This window comes from Artibeus jamaicensis, unplaced genomic scaffold (assembly GCF_021234435.1).
Source record: "Artibeus jamaicensis isolate MK-2021 breed Jamaican fruit bat unplaced genomic scaffold, CSHL_Jam_final contig_786, whole genome shotgun sequence".
Lineage (NCBI taxonomy): Eukaryota > Metazoa > Chordata > Mammalia > Chiroptera > Phyllostomidae > Artibeus > Artibeus jamaicensis.
The window spans coordinates 1,035,914-1,054,721 of record NW_026521971.1 but is presented as its reverse complement, the minus strand read 5'-3'; the positions used below and the strand labels follow the sequence as shown (position 1 = coordinate 1,054,721).

The 18,808-nt window shown below is 41.8% G+C and overlaps 1 protein-coding gene across 4 annotated transcripts in view; it reads right to left on the bottom strand.

Moving 5' to 3' along the window:
• The window catches only part of CDC42SE2 (CDC42 small effector 2), an 87,172-nt gene that overhangs the window by 46,136 nt on the left and 22,228 nt on the right, over nucleotides 1-18,808 (bottom strand). For 2 of the 4 annotated variants that reach the window (XM_037129856.2, XM_037129854.2), the window contains exon 2: nucleotides 16,349-16,515. The exons of 1 other annotated variant lie outside the window; for it this stretch is intronic. The gene's annotated coding sequence lies outside the window, so the exon portion shown is untranslated. The remainder of the gene's footprint in view (nucleotides 1-16,348; nucleotides 16,516-18,808) is intronic. One more of the 4 variants, XM_037129857.2, reaches the window with a different exon arrangement.

Sequence of the window (18,808 nt, the reverse complement as noted above, 5' to 3'; positions counted from 1 at the left end):
ACACGCACACACACACACAAACCTTATTGAATGAAACATGTAGTACTAGGGAATTTAGCACTGGAAGACTGGTGTTCAAAACTAGATTCTTCCATGTAAGTCTTCTGTTATGATGATTATACCAATTTTGTAGGTTACTATTAAGGCAGCGTCAGTTTCTCTATGATTTGAGCCAAGAAATTCTCGTGGGGGGACTGTCTGGTTCATTGTAGGATATTTAACAGTATCCCGTCCCAACCTAGTAAATTTGAGTAGCACCCTCCCCATCGGTTGTGACTTCTAAAAAATGTCTCCAACCACTGGTCAAATGCCCCGGGAAGTGTTTCCCCCAAGCTGAGAACCACTGCTGAAGGCAAAAGTATTATTAAAATAAACTAACAACAAAGTATATTATTTCTTTCTACTCCAGAGAATCCCCTTTAGAAGGAAGAAAATAAGGACGAGACTCCCCGAGCCACGCCTCTGAAGACACTCCTAAAAGCAGCGATCAGCAACACAAAATTTTAATATATTAAAGATGGCCACAAATTCGTAGTTATTCCTCCAAATGAGAGACAGATTCCTACACTGAACTCAGGTGACCTTAGTGACGGACTCCCATGCCCAACAGAATGAGGTTGATGTCATGTCATGGAACTGACGAGGGCATAACAAGCCTTGTACTTCCTGCTCAGAAGCCCAACCACCGTAAGACAGCCCTGCCGGGAAGACGCAGAGGCGGGCACACAAGCCCCAGCTGAGCCCAGCCTCCAGCCTCCTCATCCGGAGCACCGGGCACCGGGCACGGGAGTACAACTGCCTGGGATCCTCCCGTCCAGCCCACCTGCTCCCTGAACACTCTCCAGTGACCTCTGCTGACACCACATGTAAGAGAGAACTGCCATGACCTGCCCAAATTCCTGACCCTCAAAATCAAGAGATATAATAAAACAGCTGTTTTAAGCCACTAATGTTTGAGGTAGTTTGTTTTCATACAATTTGTATATATTTTATGAGTATACTTTTCAATTAAAGATTTGCTGTGTTTTAAAGGAAACCTTTGTATAACTACGTTGACTTGAAGAGGTAATCTAATTCCTATCAAAATGACAAACACAGGCTTTCAGTCCCTTCCTCCAAAATAAAGCCTGAGCCGCGGGGGGGGGGGGGGAGGCACGTAAATTTGGATTCCAAGAATAAAAACATCAGGAACAACAAAAGCAAACCTGACTGGGAATGGAAAAAAAAACCACTGAACTTGTCCAAACCACTGAACTTGTCCTAGGAGAAACTGGTAACTAACTGCCAGGAGCAGAAGGCTGCAGAGCTAGGAGCCAGGGGAGCTAGAAGCATGTTAGACTGTGCCCTGTCCTCTCCGTCCCCAGCCAGCTATGGTCAGCGGGACAAATCAGGACGGCCTAAGAGCCCTAAGGGGAAACTCAGAAATATCAGGTACAAAGTGAACAGCTACCCTGCTGGCATTCACTCTTCCCGGCCCTCCCCCCTAGGGAAAAAAACCCTCCAGAGTCGCTAGTGAATTACAGTCTAAGAAAACTACCTCTTAAAATAAGTATCACTTTTTTCTAACAGTTTACAACCCAACCCCTGATCAGAAATTGCCTTATTGCAGCAGCCAACAGGAAAACGCAGCAGCCATTCAACAATGCCAGGTGGCTGGTTGACCGGAGACTCAATCAAGCCCTCCCTCCTTAAACTCACCTGGATGGACACAAACCAAAATCTGGCTGTTGGCCATTCCCCAACGTACATTAGATTAAGCAAATAATGCTATGTCCCAAGGGATCACTAGCTTAGTAGCCAAAATAAAGAGACATCTGTAACATAAAACTACTGTAAAAGAAAGACAATACACTAAACAACTCCCAGCATCTGAAGCAGATCTACTGGACTGGACATCAGAACGCACACCTGGGACAAAGGGATGAGACCAGTACTACGAAGTCGCACAAAAAACCATGAGAATGCATCAAGTGAAAACACTACATATGAAAAATAAACACCCAGGTGATAACAGGAGTTCCAAAGGGGTGGGGTGGGGGAGTCAAACATTTCAAGACAAAAAAAAATTTTTTTTTTACAAAATAGAGAATAACTTCCCCAGAACTGAAGATAAAAAGAAGTCAAGATTAAATAAAGGGCTCAAAGAGCCAAATACAATATAAGAATAAAACTCATTCTAGAAAAATCAAGAATACTGTGTAAGATGGCAGGACTTTTAAAAGTATCCGGAAGTACCCACGAGTGACGCTGAGTGACCCAGAAGAAAGCGGAACACCTGCACGGACAGAACACCTGCCACACGTGTGCCCGACCGGCAGGAAACCCCGGACACGGCCCCCGCACCCAACCGCCAGGTGAGCACGTTACATTTCAGTAATGAATTACATAGTGTTGAAAGAAGAGAACACGCTAAGTAAATTTTCTTATTTGAGGGCACTTAAAAAGCCCAATAACCATGAGAATTTTACATTAAAACTATATTCAGCATTTAATTTCTTAAATTATTAAAACAAAAACTTTTAATTTGACAAACTTGGTAAGCTTGTGTTTTGAAAATGTCTAGACTTCATCAAGAACAGGCCAACACCAACTGCATTTTAGATATAATTCACAGAAATAATAGCTTCCAAAAGTAGTACTGAGTATTTTTACACTAGAGGGGAATATAATGTAGCTACTCTTACTGAGTGAGCAGCTTATGACAGCTTTTGGACTTTTCAAATAACAAATTATGGTGTGGAAAATTTCAACAACCATTCCGCCAAAGAAAGTACTGGTCTTATTTCTACTCAGTGCTTTATCTTTTCATCAGTTTTATTAGCTCAGCTCACATGAGACCACTGCCTGCCCTGACTTCTGGAATACTGCCCCAATTCTTCCCTCCCAGGCCTGACTGCCAGGGCTGCAGCTGCACGACCAGTTCTGATTAAAATGTAAGCATTTGAAAGAAGGTCTATGGCAAGGGATATAAAGGATTTCATTATCTTCTCTCAAAACTCACAGGGAGGATTAAGCCCAAACCACACCAACACTTGCACCCTTTTTCACTTAACATTTTATCTTGGGAATTAGTAATAGCAATAACTTTTGAAAACTACCTCCCTCAACTTATCATATAGCTATAACTAGTTCCAAATAGATGGGCAGTTGAGCTGTATCTGATCTTTACTACTACAAGCATGCTGCAAAGAATCTCACATATTCACGTATGCAGAATACGAAGACATGAATCCAAACCTACAGAATTTATCTGTGGGATAAATTCCACAAAGTAAAACTGACGGATCTAAGGGTTTGTACATTTAAGTTTTGGTAGGCATTTTAAATTTTGAACGATTTTTCCAAATATTTTAAGATAATGTACCAGCCAAAACAAAAGGGCTCAAAGTCCTGTTAAGTGAGAGGCAACCACCTGAAACTAAGCAAAGAGCCCACCCGCTCCGACAATGGCCAGCTCAGTCTGGGCAGGCACGTCTCAGCCCCGGGCCTCTGTAAGTCTCGAATTCCTTTGCCCAGAAATCCATTCTTATTCTATAGTTTTTGACTGAAACAGCTTTGCTCAGATCAGTAACACAGTCATGATTTTTAACCACGTTACCTCAGCTCGCCTAAGACAGTAATTGTTTTCTTTTGCGTAGACACATCTCTAAATCTGGGAAAATACAGAAATCAATATAGAAATGATGAAGTGAACCCAAACCTACTATATTAATACTTTCATGCTATCAAATATACTTGTAACAACTTAGTATAATGGTATTTTAGGCTCTACTTATGTGCAAGACAAGAAAATGTGATGCACTAAATTTGTAAGTTTCATTTATTGGACTTTTAAGAATTATTTAAATTTTAGGGGAGATTTATTTGCTTTACTGATAAATCTGCTTTGCTAACTGCTTGAAATATTTGAAGGAATCAGAGAAATATAACTATAACTTACCCAATGGAATGTCTAAGAATGTAAGTAATTAGGAATAAAAGTATTGTACTCCCTCCTACCCAGCATTAAAACTGAAAGACAACACATACAGCACTGAACAATGAGTTTCATGGGTCAACCATTCTTACGGAGAACTTCAGAAAAAGAGAGGTAACCATAGCATATGGTCTTAGATGTACATACATCAGATCAAGACATTACATTTTAATTTCATTCCCTATAATATAGCATTCTTTAGTGAACATGTACCATAGGTCCTCAAATAATGTAGTTTCATTCAGTATCATTTTGTTAACATTACAGATAAGGGTAAGAAATCGATTCCCAGCCCAGACTACTGTCTGTGCAGTTGGTGTGTTCTCCCCAGGTCTGCGTGGGTTTTCTCAGGTCCTCTGGTCTCCTCCCACATCCCAGAGATGTGCCTGTGAGCTGGTCTCAGTGAGTGAGTGTGTGCGTGTGATCCACTCTGCAATGGAAGGGCCTCTAGTCCAGGGCGGGTTCCTGCCTCGAGTCCTGAGCTTTGGAGTCGTGGGGCCTCTGGCCACTCATGACCCTTGAACTGGAAGAAAAAGGTTGGAAAATAATGATCTTACTTATTAGTCTTTCTACACTGTATGTATAGATAAGTGTATAGCTCACACTTATTTCAATATTCACTATTTGAAGTGTTTCGGTTCTTTATTTAGAAGTTTGGTGACGTTTTTGTGATGGCAGATATGCCAACTCTTGTTTCTGATCAATTAACCTGTGGTAAAATTGGTTTCATTATACGTCATTCGCTTAAAGTAGAAATTTCCAAGACGCTATCTACACTGTTAAGTGAGGACTTACTATATATTAAAGGCATTCACAAATATTATTCAATGGTAATAATAAATAAAACAGGTATCTTAAATGTGACTTCTTTCAAAAAAGAATGGTGTCTTTTATAAAAGCATGTCATCAGCTTATATAGCACAAAACAAGCAGAGCATTTTCTTATGCTGCCCCCAAAAACAGTCCTCAACCAAAATCACAGAAGAGCTGTTTTATTACTTCTTCGTGGAAATCATGGCCTTTACAGTGAGGACATACAGCAACTGCTACAATAAACTGCAGGTGCTGTGGTGAGGATTATCATATGTTCTAGGATCAGTGGCTGACTGGGACCAACATTAAGGCCACAATTCTATTACATAAGCATGGTATAGACCCTCACACTGCGGCAGTTATTTCCAGATACTTCTACCGTGGACTATTTAACCAAATTAGTCTCCATTACTTTACATTATGAAACTATTATCAGACTTCAAAAATATTCTCTAACTATACATAAAGGCAGATAAATTTGAGGTCATATTGCCAAATTGAAGAGCTAATGTCTATTATTCTATTCCCTGAAAATCTCCCAAGATCCTTCTTTATAGATACTTACAAGTTAGGATGGGAGAAACTCAGGGGCAATGTCTGAATGAATATCCCATTCTAACCTCTGCATTTTCTTCTTTAAAAAAATTCTTTATTTTTCAATTGCAGTTGACGTAAAATGATATATTAGTTTCAAATGTGTAACACAGTGATTAGACATTTATATAACATACAACAGGATCACATCATAAGTACCCATCTGACACCATAGTTATTAAAATAATATTGACTACATTCCCTATGCTGTACTTTACATCCTTGTGATTTTTTTTAATAACTGGCAATTTGCACATCTTAATCCCTTCCCTTTTTCACCCAAGCCCACAACATCCCCGTCCATCTGGCAACCATCAGTTTGTTCTCTGTATCTATGAGTTTCTGTCGGTTTCTTTTGTTTAGATTCCATATATAAGTGAAATCAGATAGTATTTATCTTTCTCTGACTTACTTCACTTAGCATTAACAACTTTAGGTCATCATGTAGTTGCAAATGGCAAGATTTCACTGTTTTTACAGCTCAGTAAAATTCCATTGTATGTATTTATACCACATCTTTATCCAATCGTGTATCTATGGACACTTAGGCGGCTTCCACGTTTTGGCTATTGTAAATAATGCTGCAATGAACATACAGATATATATGTCTTTTCAACTTAATGTTTTGGGTTTCTTCAGCTAAATACCCAGAGTGAAACTGCTGGGTCCTTTTTCACTTGCTATAGAGCCTTTGTTTTAAAGCCTATTTTGTCCGATACCACTATCCATGTGTTAGTTTTGCCATTTCTATTTTCATGAAATGTCTTCCTCCATCCTTTTCCTTACTTTCACTCTGTGTATCTTTCTACCTGAAATGAGTCTCTTGTAGACGGCGCATGTAAGGGTTTGTCTTGTTATTCCATTCAGCTGCTCTATGTTTTCTGACTGGAGTATTTAATACATTTGCAGTTAAAGTTATTGTTGATAGATAGGCAGTTCTTGACATTTTGTTATTTATATTTTTATCTTTTTTTTTCTTTAACATTTCTTGTAATGCTGGTTTGGTGACAATAAACTCCTTTAGCTTTTTGTCTGGGAAGTTGTCTGTCCTTTGATTCTAAATGACGGTCTTGCTAGATAGAGTAATCTTGTTTGTAGGTCCTTGCTTTTCATCACTTTAAATATTTTGCACCAATCCCTTCTGGCCTGAAAAGTTACTGTTGAGTAATCAACTAACAGTTCTATGGGAGCACCACTCTAGGTAGCTAACTGCTTTTCTCTTGTTGCTTTAAGACTCTCTTTTTGTTTTTTAAATTTTGCTATTTCCATTATGATGTGTCTTGGCATGGGCCTGTTTTGGTTCATCTTGTTTCAGACCCTGTGTTTCCTGGACATGTATGTCTACCTCCTTCATCAGGTTAGAAAAGGTTTCTATCATTTTTTTCAAGTAAGTTTTCAATTCCTTACTCTCTCTCCTTCCAGCACCCCCATGATGAAAACACTGGTACACCTGATGTTGTCCCAGAGACTAACACTATCCTCATTTTTGGGAGGGGAGTTCTTTTTGCTACTCTAATTGGGTGTAACTGGGTGTTTTCTGCTTCCTTATCTTCCAAATCACTGCTCTGATCCTCTGCTTCAACTACTCTGTTGAGTCCCTGTAATGTATTCTTCATTGCCATTAGCCTACTCTTCATTTCGGACTGGTTCTTCTTTATACTTCGTATCTCTTTGCTGAAGTTCTCACTACGTTCACTGGCTCTTCCTGTACGTTCACTGAGGATCCTTACAATCAGTGTTTTGAACTCTGCATCTGGAAGCTTGCTTGTCTCCACTTTGTTTAGTTCCTTTTCTGGGGTTTTGTTCTGTTCTTTTGTTTGGGGCATCTTCATCTCCTCATTTTGTCTGCCCCCCCGTGTCTGTCTCTGTGTATTTGGTCCAGCTGCCATATCTGCAGTCTTGATGGAGTGGCTTTAGTAGTACACGTCCTGTAGGGCCAAGTGGCACAGCCTCCCTGGTCACCTGAGCTAGGTTTTCCAGGTGTGCCCCTCCCTTACCCCATGTGGGCTGTGTACACCCTCCCAGTTGTGGCTGAGCTTTGATTACTATTAGCACCTCACTGTGAGGGATTTACCCCCAGGCTGATCAGCTGAGAGGACTGGCTGCAGCCGCCATGGAAGATTTGCTGTGCACGGGCCAACCCCACAAAGTAGGACTCGCTTCATCGAGGCTCTGGTGCCTACTGAGTCCACCCCTTGAGTGTGTTGCTTGTGGAGGTGGCTGGGTGATGCTTCAGCATGATCGGAGGCTGTCCACTGGGTGCTCTGACTCTGGGCCTCTCGGGAACGACAGGCGAAGGTCAGGGGCCACCTGGCATGAGCTACAAAACAATGTGAAGGTGACTGTTTATGTGTTGGGTTTGGAGGTGCCTGGGAGAGGCTAACAACCAAGACCCAGAGCTCCTAGTGCCAGGCCTGGGGCCACTTAGCAAGAGATATGGGGTATGTAGAGGCCAGGTGCTGCTTATATGAGGGATTTTAGGAAAGTCAGCAACATGAGTTAAAACAGGCCATTTGTATCTAATTTTCTATAACGTGCACATTTCCTCATTCTCTCACATTTGGTGAACATATTATTCCTCGTGTGTGTGTGTGTTAAGTACCTAAACCTAAACCTCTAGACAACTTCTAGTTGGTAACTACAAGATGCTATCAAGTCAGAAGGGAAAACTGGTAGGATCAGAAATCAGCCGCACGACCACAAAACCAGGAAACTACAACTTTTAATCCTAAATATATTTTTTTATATTTTCTATTTTAAACATGGGTTTTTTCCATGTCTCAAAGTGATTCAACATTTTCTTATCAAAAACTAGCCAAAACATAGGCTATCAAAATGACTCACTTAATCAGATAATTGTAAAAACTAACTTATTCAATATAGACTCGTTAAACTACGACATGCTAGGCCCACATAAATTTGTAAAAAATTTAAACAATATGTAAAATAAAGTAAACATAAGCCAAAAAGTACAATACACATATTTTTAAATGCATAAAAATGAATCCACCAAAGAGGTAAGAAGTTTACCACCAAAGACTGCAAGTGACCCTGGCTGGTGTAGCTCAGTGGATTGAATGCAGGCCTGCAAACCAGACAACCGTGGTTCGATTCCCAGTCAGGGCACATGACTGGGTTGCAGGCCAGTTCCCAGCAGGGGACGCAGGAAAAGGCAACCATACATTGATGTTTCTCCTCCTCTCTCCTTCCTTTCCCCTCTAAAGATAAATAAATAAAAATCTTAAAAAAGAAAAAAAAACAGATTGAGACTTCCACCAAGATGGAGGCATAGGTGGAAGCACTGCACCTTCTCACACAAACAAGTTTAAAAACAACAAAGTTTTAGCAACAAAAACACAGCCAAACCACAGAAAACTGAACTATACGGAAGTCTGACAACAACGAACCCTTCAGCCAAACCGGTAAGAGGGGCAGAGACAGCAGCAGAGAGGGGTCGGGCAGGAAAGATCCAACGGACCCACCCGGTGCACTACCCAGGTGCGCCAACAGCCGTGGGCAGATCGGATCCCAGGTGTGGAGAAGCGGGTGGACCCACTGAGGGCTGATCGCGGTCACACATTCACGCGCAGTTAAACCGGTGAAGGAGCTAGCAGTGAGCCGGACCACGCAGGCCCCAGTGATGGGAAGCGGCAGAGGGAACTTCCTTCATCCCTCTCTGACCCGCCCCCACATACAGCCTCACAAACCAGTGACCTGGGTGGCCCCTCTCTGATCCAGCCCCCACTTACAGCATCACAACCCAGGAACTGGGTTGCCCCGCCCTGGTGAACAACTAAGGCTCCGCTTCTCATTCATAACAGGCACAAACAGATCAAAACATGGCTCAAGAACAACTCAGAGCCCCAGAGCCAATAAATCTAAGCGATGAAGAAATAGCCAAACTTGTAGATGCACAATTCAAAACACTGGTGATCAGGATGTGCACAGAACTGGTTGATTTTAGTCACAAATTAGAGGAACATATGAAGACTAAACTAATTGAAATGAATGGAAATACACAGGAAGCCAATAGTAATGGAAAGGAAACTGGAACTCAAATCAAGGGAGTGGACCAGGAGGAAAAAAATGACCAAACAGAAAAGGATGAAGAAACAAGAATTCAAAAAAATGAGGAGAGGCTTAGGAACCTCCAGGACATCTTTAAACACTCCAACATCAGAATTATAGGGGTACCAGAAGGGGAAGAGGAACAGTCACGAGTGGAAACCTTATTTGAACAAATAATAAAGGAGAACTTCCCCATTCTGGCAAAGGAAAGAGACTTCCAGGAAATCCAGGAAGCTCAGAGAGTCCCAAAGGAGTTGGACCCAAGAAAGAACACACCAAGGCACATCATCATTACATTAGCCAAGATTAAAATGAAGGAAAGAATCCCAGAAGCAGCAAGAGATAAGGGGACAGTCACCTACAAAGGAGTCCCCATCAGACTGTCAGCAGATTTCTCAAAAGAGACCTTACAGGCAAGAAGGGGCTGGAAAGAAGTATTCCAAGTCATGAAATGCAAAGACCTACATCCAAAATTGCTCTATCCAGCAAAACTTTCATTTAGAAAGGAAGGGCAGATAAAGTGCTTCTCAGATAAGATCAAATTCAAGGAGTTCATCATCACCAAGCCCTTATTATATGAAATATGAAAGGGACTTACCTAAGAAAAAGATAAAAAAGACGAACAGTGAAAGGACAGCAAATTCACAGTTATTAACAACCACACCTAAAACAAAAGCAAACTAAGAGGACAGCTAGATCAGGAGCAGAACCATAGAAATGAAGATCACATGGAGGGTTAGCAACAGGGGAGTGGGAAGAGGAGAAGGGGGGAGAAGGTACAGAAAATAAGTAGCATAGACAGTAGGTAGAAGATAGATAGGGGGAGGTCAAGAATAGTATAGGAAATATAGAATCTAAAGAACTTGAGACACGTGGTCACAAACTAAAAGGGGGGAATGGTGGGGGAGGGGTGTGCAAGATGGAGGGGAATGAAGGGGGGAAATAGAACAACTGTAATGGCATAATCAATAAAATATTTTTTAAAAACTAAAATAAAATAAAAAATAAAACCTGGTCTAAGTAGATGTCAAAACATAGTTTTTTTTAATTCTTAATAAAACAAAAGTAAATTGATCTCACATTTTCTAAAGAATACTAACAGGCTGGCTTCATGCTCAGTGGTGAAACATGATAAACATCCAGTTAATAACAGCATTTAGTGAAACACTCGATACATTAAATTCATAAACAAGACAAGATGTTCATTATAATCCCAATGTTCTAGAAATTCTAACCAATGCGATTAATAAGTGAACCATTACGAGATATAAAATCTGAAAAGAATAAAGCAAAATTATGTTTAGTTACAGATAAGGACAATGTTCCCAGAGAAGCTAAGTGAATTGGATATAAGACTATTAGAAATACTAAGTGAATTTAATTTAGTTAAGTTAGCTGATTAGACTTAAGAAGAAAAAAATCCCCCTATTATTAAGTGCACACAGGGGAGTTTGAGCAGTACATCACGAGAGGCCCTGGGCCAGGGCACAGGCAGGGCCCACAGACGTGGGTCAGAACTTCACCTCTCTGCTCCTCGGTGGCATAAGCCTTGATCAAGTCATCTAATGTCTCTAAATTTTCTCAAGTGTAAACATGGTAACATAAATGTTGAAAAGTATACAGAGCCTGGCATTTAGTAATTCAACTAATGTGAAGTAGTAGTATTTATATTAATAATAAAAAACATGTGTCCCTTAAGTAAAAAGATATATTAAATATACAGCATATATACCATATTTTTTTTAATTTTTTTTTATTGATTATGCTGTTACAGTTGTTCTATTCCCCCTTTCATTCCCCTCCACCCTACCCCCCATCCCCACCATTACCCCCCCTTTAGTTTATGACCATGTGTCTCAAGTCCTTTAGATTCTATATTTCCCATGCTATTCTTGGCCCCCCATCTATTTTCTATCTACTGTCTATGCTACTTATTTTCTGTACCTTCTCTCCCCTTCTCCTCCTCCCACTCCCCTGTTGCTAACCCTCCTTGAGATCTTCATTTCTATGTTTCCACTCCTGATCTAGCTGTCCTTTTAGTTCGCTTTCGTTTTAGGTGTGGTTGTTAATAACTGTGAGTTTGTTGTTCTTTCACTGTTCATGTTTTTTAACTTCTTTTTCTTAGATAAGTCCCTTTAACATTTCATATAATAAGGGCTTGGTGATGATGAACTCCTTGAATTTGATCTTATCTGAGAAGCACTTTATCTGTCCTTCCATTTTAAATGAAAGTTTTGCTGGATAGAGCAATCTTGGTTGTAGGTCTTTGGATTTCATGACTTGGAATACTTCTTTCCAGCCCCTTCTTGCCTGTAAGGTCTCTTTTGAGAAATCAGCTGACAGTCTGATGGGGACTCCTTTGTAGGTGACTGTCCCCTTAGCTCTTGCTGCTTCTGGGATTCTCTCCTTCATTTTAATTTTGGCTAATGTAATGATGATGTATCTTGGTGTGTTCCTTCTTGGGTCCACCTTCTTTGGGACTCTCTGAGCTTCCTGGATTTCCTGGAAGTCTATTTCCTTTGCCAGATTGGGGAAATTCTCCTTTATTATTTGTTCATATAAGTTATCCACTGGTGGCTGTGCCTTTCCCCCTTCTGGTACCCCTATAATTCTGATGTTGGAGCGTTTAAAGATGTCCTGGAGGTTCCTAAGACTCTCCTCATTTCTTTGAATTCTTGCTTCTTGACTCTTTTCTGTTTGGCCATTATTTGCTTTCTTCTGGTCCACTCCATTGATTTGAGTCCCAGTTTCCTTTTCATTGCTATTGGTGTCCTGTGCAATTCCATTCATTTCAATTAGTTTCGCCTTCATATATTTGTCTAATTTGTGGGCATAATCAACCAGTTCTGTGAGGATCCTGATCACCAATGTTTTAAACTGTGTGTCTGTGAGTTTTGCTATTTCTTCATCGCTTAGATCTATTGGCTCTGGGGCTCTGAGATCCTCCTGCGCCATTCTTGGTCTGTTCGGGCCCTTTAAGTGTGAGAAGCGGTGCCTTGGACTCCCAGGTCGCTGGGTTGTGAGGCGGTATGTGGGGGCGTGGTCAGAGCGGGGAAATGGCGACCTCCTCTGTCGCTTCTCACAGCTGGGTGCGGAGGAGCAGTGCCTTAGGTGGTTCACCTGGGCCGGGCCACTCAGAGTCGCTGGGTTATGACACTGTATGTGGAGGTGGGGTCAGAGCAGGGAAATGGCAGCGCCCTCCACTGCCGCCTGCTGTAGGGACCTGCCAGGCCCGGTCCAACCGCCCACTCCCTCACCTGTCCACCCGCGCACAAATGCGCGACCTCAGTCAACACGCAGCCCTGCTGCCCCGCTGTCTCCCCCGTGGTCGCTCACCTGGTCGCTCGCTTGGTCGCTCACTAGGTCCGACCCTGCACCTGGATTCCGAGCGGGTATGGATTCCGCGCCTGAGTCCGTCTGGCCGAGTCCTCCCGCGCAACCCCGCTCCACCAGCCACTGGTTTCGCCCCTTACCGGTCAGGCTGAAGAATTTGTTGTTAACAGACTTCCAAAAAGTTCAATTTTCCATGTTCTGGCTGTGTTTTCTGTTGCTAATATTTAGTTTTCTCTAATCTTGGTTGTGTGAGAAGGCACGGCACATCCCCCTATGCCTCCATCTTGGCGGAAGTCCCATATATACCATATTAACCTTCCCCAAATCCAAAGACTCTTGAAGGTTCAACACATACCTGGCCCCCAAATTTTCAATAAAGGATGCAGTCCTATACATTTCTAATGTCTTCTTAGGGAAAAAAAGAGATTAATAAGAACTTTCATTATTTTTTTTTAAATTCAGCCAGATCCCAGGCCGCCCACAGCTGTGTTTTACACTTCTGGAGATGCCAGTGGTTCAGTAGAAGGCCCGCCCCCCCAAAGAGCTAAGCACACTCCTTTTCTTCTAGAACCTTAAACTCAGTTAGTAAGAACCTAGTCATTAGTAGGACTGTTCACATAATATCGGCCTCTTCCAGATAATAAGTTCCATTAGCAAAGTATGGACTATGCATTTGTTTACCGCCTTAGCTCCTGTACTTATACTTGAATTCTTGTGTCAGTGAACTGTAGTACCTGCCACCTCGTAAACCTGTAATCAGAGACCTACTTGCTTAATTCACAATTCAAGTTTTAGTAAATCCTTGAGTTATTAGATAATGTTGAATGGATGGTAACAAAGATACGTCAATTAGGATGTTTTATATACATGGAACATAAAATCCAAAGCTAGCTGAATTAGGTAAAAGAATGTACTGTCTCAGGTAACTGAACAGTCTGGTGCTGTAGGATCCTGGGGGAAGACCTGACTAGGGGCATGGTTTTCCTCCGCACACCTTATCCTGTGTTGGCTTCTAATTCAACTGGCTTTCCTTTTACAGTCAGAAGACAGCCACCGGGAATTTAATGACTGCACACTTTCAGGCTGACATTCAGCAGAAAAAAATTAGTGCCTTTGCCGCAGCATTTCCAGCAAATGTCCTAAGGGCATTCTGACTGATCTGGCTTAGATGGCACGTGTACCGTGTCGGCCTTGGGCTGAGATACACATTCCAGTGCTACAATCTCTTCATAACATGTACCCAAGAAAACACATGAAAGCTGACCTTGGTGATTTAAACCTTCCCTATTACTAAGTAATGCTATTACAAATTAAAATTGGTGAGTCAAGCACATCACATCATACAACTTCCCATCTTCTTCAAGTTATTCCCCCATATTTTAAGCACAATCCATCAAGGAAAAAAAAAAAGTAAATCCTTCCCTGAATGTAAATTACTTTTTAAAATTTATTCACTTGAGAGAGAGCAAGAGACACAATGATTTGTTGTCCCAATTATTTATGTTGATTCTTGTATGTACCCTGACCAGGGATCAAACCCATGACCCCGGTCTATCAGAATCATGTTCTAACCAACTGAGATAACTGGCCAGAGCTGAATCACTCTTTGAAGGGTTCAGAATGTGTTACCAGATTACAACAAAGGTTTCTGATTCTCCTTAACAGAACAGAAAGCAACAACACAGATTTTTCAGGAAGAAAAAAGAGGCTCTTATTCCTCTTTTTAAAGATTATAATAGCAGAATTTAAAGATAGAAGAACACATGAATATCTTAAGTTAGGGGAAAATGGTTTTGTTTCATAGAGTTTTGAAATACAAGCAACTAAATAATCCATCCTGTAACTCAAGACTGCTCTCAGTAGATACTAGATGACCACCAAACCTCCTCTGCCCCAGAGTCTCACCTCACCCCAGCCCCCCAACACACAATTAGATTTTAAGAACTGAACAAACAGGCACCCTTTAGGGAGGTTTTTGTGAATGCACATTCCAAAGCCAAACAAATTAATCCTTATCATGCTTCTTACCATCCATGTCCTTCACTGCTACAATCAGCACAGAAAATAGAAGGTAAACTGTTCTGTTTTGCAACAGAGAAACATGCAAAATTTATTTGATTGAAAGCCAATATGCAAATACATGGGACAGGAGCTGATTTTCATGGTAAAGTTGAACAAACACAAAAGGCCACATCCAAACAACATTTGTAGAGGAGAACTAACCACTTGAAAATGTGTGACACACCAGTCATCTAAAATGGAAAGCCAAACTTCACTCAACTCTAGAAGAAAACAGTGTGGTTAAAGAAAAGAATGAGAATTAAAAGAAAATCTCTATATTTATTCAATTATGTGGACCAGTTCTTCAAATACTGTTCAAATAATTTAATTCAATAAATACACACTGGTGGCATTATCAAAAAGACAGTACTAGCACTAGACACAGTAAGGATATAAACACAGACTGTGACTTCACAAAGTATATAATGTGCCACAAAGGCAACAGACACAAACATTACCAGACAGCACAGAACAGTGCAAGCAGAAATGCGTGTGAGACGAAAAGATAGTGGGTAATCGCAAAGGGGGGAAATCAAACGAACCAGAATGATTTCCGCAGTGAGTAACAGAGCGTCTGAAGGCAAAATTGCTTAAACAATAAGGAAACCAATGATCTCACATTAAGAGGACCCCACCACCAGGGAGGGTCTATTCAGTGGGGTTCCACCCAGTTCCAGTCTCCGGACATCTCTCACCTCTGCCCCCCTTTATGGAAGGGCCTCACCTCCAGGCTAGTAGCCAAGATGAACACAGAAGCCATGAACGTCACATCTACTAAAACAAGCTCTAGGAAGAAGAGGGATCACCTCTTCTTTCTCAAAGTAAAAAATCAGCCCTGGCTGGTGTTGCTTAGTGGATTGAGTGCCAGCCTGCAAACCAAGGGGTCACCAGTTCAATTCCCAGTCTGGGCACATGCCTGGGGTGTGGGCCAGGTCCCCACTGGGTGGGGGGGCGGGGGTGTGAAAGGCAACCACACACTGATGTTTCTCTCCCTTTCTCCCTCCCTTCACCTCTCTCCAAAAGTAAGTAAACAAAAATTTTTAAAAAGGTGAAAAATCCTTTCCCAGGAGCCCCTCGCAGACCTCCCTTTCATTTCCCATTGGCCGAGCCTGGGTCCCATGCCCATCCCTAAAACGATCACTTCCAAAGGCAATGAAACCTACCATAACCAAGCTCAGAACAGATGCTGGTCACTATTAAGACCACCACTTCAGCGTTGGCTGAGTATTTTGAGGAAGACGGGCCCCGAAGAATGATATAATCTGGACTAGTGGAAAAAACAAAACAAACAACACAGACGAAGGAAGGGATGTGCCTAGCTGAAGAAGAAGCCGACACTGCAATGATACCTGACACACGCTGTGAGGGACAAAGCATTCTCTCAAACCGGACTGCTGTCATTCTCACCCAAGAGTCAACAGTCAGTAAATGCCAGGAATGTAGGAGGAGCAGTCCCCTTTAAAGGAAAGGATTTAAGTTATCCACGGGGGCATTTAGACTCACCACTCCTTATCAATAGTCACCCACTCAGCTGTCTCTGGCTTGAAAACATTCCACATTATGCACAGAGATGACTGCAGACTCACTGTCAACAGTTGTTCCTTGAAGATGTCTTCTCACTTGGGTTGAGGTTTCACTTAAAACTGCACAGACTCACAACTGGCCCTTATCTGCAAATGAAACCACACAATCAGGAGGCAAAAAGTTGCAGGGCGCAATTCCCAAGACCCACCTATAGTTAACTGATTCATATGAAAACTGAACATAACACACCAGATTCACTAAGCGCCCTGTTCAAACTAAGCAACCTGTATTTCAAAGGTTGTAATGTGCTTATTACAGTTACCACCCCTCCCCATCGTACGTACATTGATTCTAGTGTCCACAGTACACCAGACGCAACTATTATCAGAGCTTTGCCCGTTAGGCAGAATACGACACATTTATTTACTCGACCCACAAAAGGCGGCCTACACAGCATGTTAAAAGACAGCTACCTACATTTATATATCAGAGGACAACATAAAAATCATGATTTCTGATGTCTCTTGGGGAAAAAACAGGAGATGAGGCAATAATGGGCCCATGTTTGCACATGGAAACGCCCTCTTGGAGCTGACTGGCAGCTAGTCCTGCAGCTGGGACAGGGTGTGCAGTGCCCCACAGGTGTTGTCACCTCTCACGCAAGCACCTAACCTGGCCATCTGTCTGGCCCTGTTGGCATTTGAGCTCACAAACTCTGCTACATATTTATGATAGCTTTCTATCTCTTCCCCCACAGCCAACTAGCAATCAAATTCTCTCAACTATTTTTCTAAACTATCTCTCTCTTCCCAATACGAGAGCCACACTAGTCAAGGTCTGGGCACCACCACCGTAACTAAAACATACCCTGACAGCTGCTAACTGATCTACTAGTCACGGATATCAGTGCCTCCCACTCTTTCCCATTTGGGCTAAAATGATCCTTTTAAAATCAATGCCTGCTTTTGTTTTCTTTTCCTAACTTAAAACTCCCTGTAACGACTCATTATTACCCTCAGGATTGGTTCAGTTCTTTAATACAATTTCTAAGGGCCCTTATGATTGGGTCCCCACCATTCTCTTTAACCTCATTTACAGCCACTTCTACTTAATGTCCAGTAATTGTGCCAACCACCCACTCAATTTCTTTCCTGTTCCTCAAAAACTTCAGGCTCATTTTCTTATTTACGGGGCATCACACTTGCTGTTCACCTCTGCCTGGCATATTCTTCGGAACTTTTTTTTTCAATAATTTTATTTAGTTATGTTTCATCTTCAGAACTTAATATGGCCATCACTTCCTTTCTATGTGAGGCACTCGTCCAAGGCATTGTGTTGAACCCAGATAAGTCAGTGTTCATGCTGCCGGTCACTTCCAGAACCAGTAAGTAGAGACAAGGATTGAATCTTTACGGGCACTTAATTCGGATGACCGGCGACGTGAGATAACAGCTTGTTAAGTACTCTGGAAAATCATCTTAACATCTCATTTTAAGCTAACACTTTTATAAGGAAAAGAGGGGATAGATAAGGTATTTAGAAAAAAAGGTTAACTGGATATGAGTTGCAGACCAGGAAGAAGTACCTGGTTTTTTCCTGGTACTTCTTTGTCTGTTGGTCAACAATTCTGTATCTAAACACGATGGCCAAATATCATCCCCACTGCTCGCTGGGGCACAACAGCTGAATTGCTTGTTGACATCCCAAGTCATTCATTCCAGTTCCTGGAATGGCAGCCTTCCACTGGCATTTATCACTTAAGCCTATCAACTAAGGCTAAACTCTTTAACTCTGGAGTTACCCTATCAATGTGCTTCCCTTCAGGGCACTTACATTGCCAAGGCTATCCAGCCTGGCTGCACGTCCAAATCAGGGGGAAGCTGGGACCCAGAATTTCAGATTCAAGAGTTCAGGAAAACGAGAACCTGTTCTGAGTGCCATCTTAAGTGACATTAATAAACTAGAAGGGAAAGCAGAAAAATTATATCTGAAAACTATGTCACATAAGCAAGAGTTAAAGGAACTACAGAGATGCAGCCGAGCAAAAAGCAGGGGTGGAAGATATGCCAGACTTCCCACACGGGTAGGCCCTAGTGTACAGAATGTGAAAGAGGAAGCAGATTTCCTGTGGGTGGTCGAAGAGGGTAAGACCAAAGTCAGTAGGTAGAAGTTTCAGGAAGGCAGTATTTTGTTTTAAAAAAAAAGACAAACCATCTGAAAGAATAATTGCTTATGTGAAAACATAATGGGATGGCTAGAAAAGGGATGAATTCACAGTCACTAGAGATTTTAAAGACCAGGAGCAGTGGACAGATTACTGCGTCTGGGAGAGATGTCAGACATGACAATACCTACAGTCCCAATGAATTCTAGGATTCTGATGTAACAAAGTGAAACGTGTGGCCCCTCCTGACTCCCTGTGTGCAAGCCTGTGTTCTT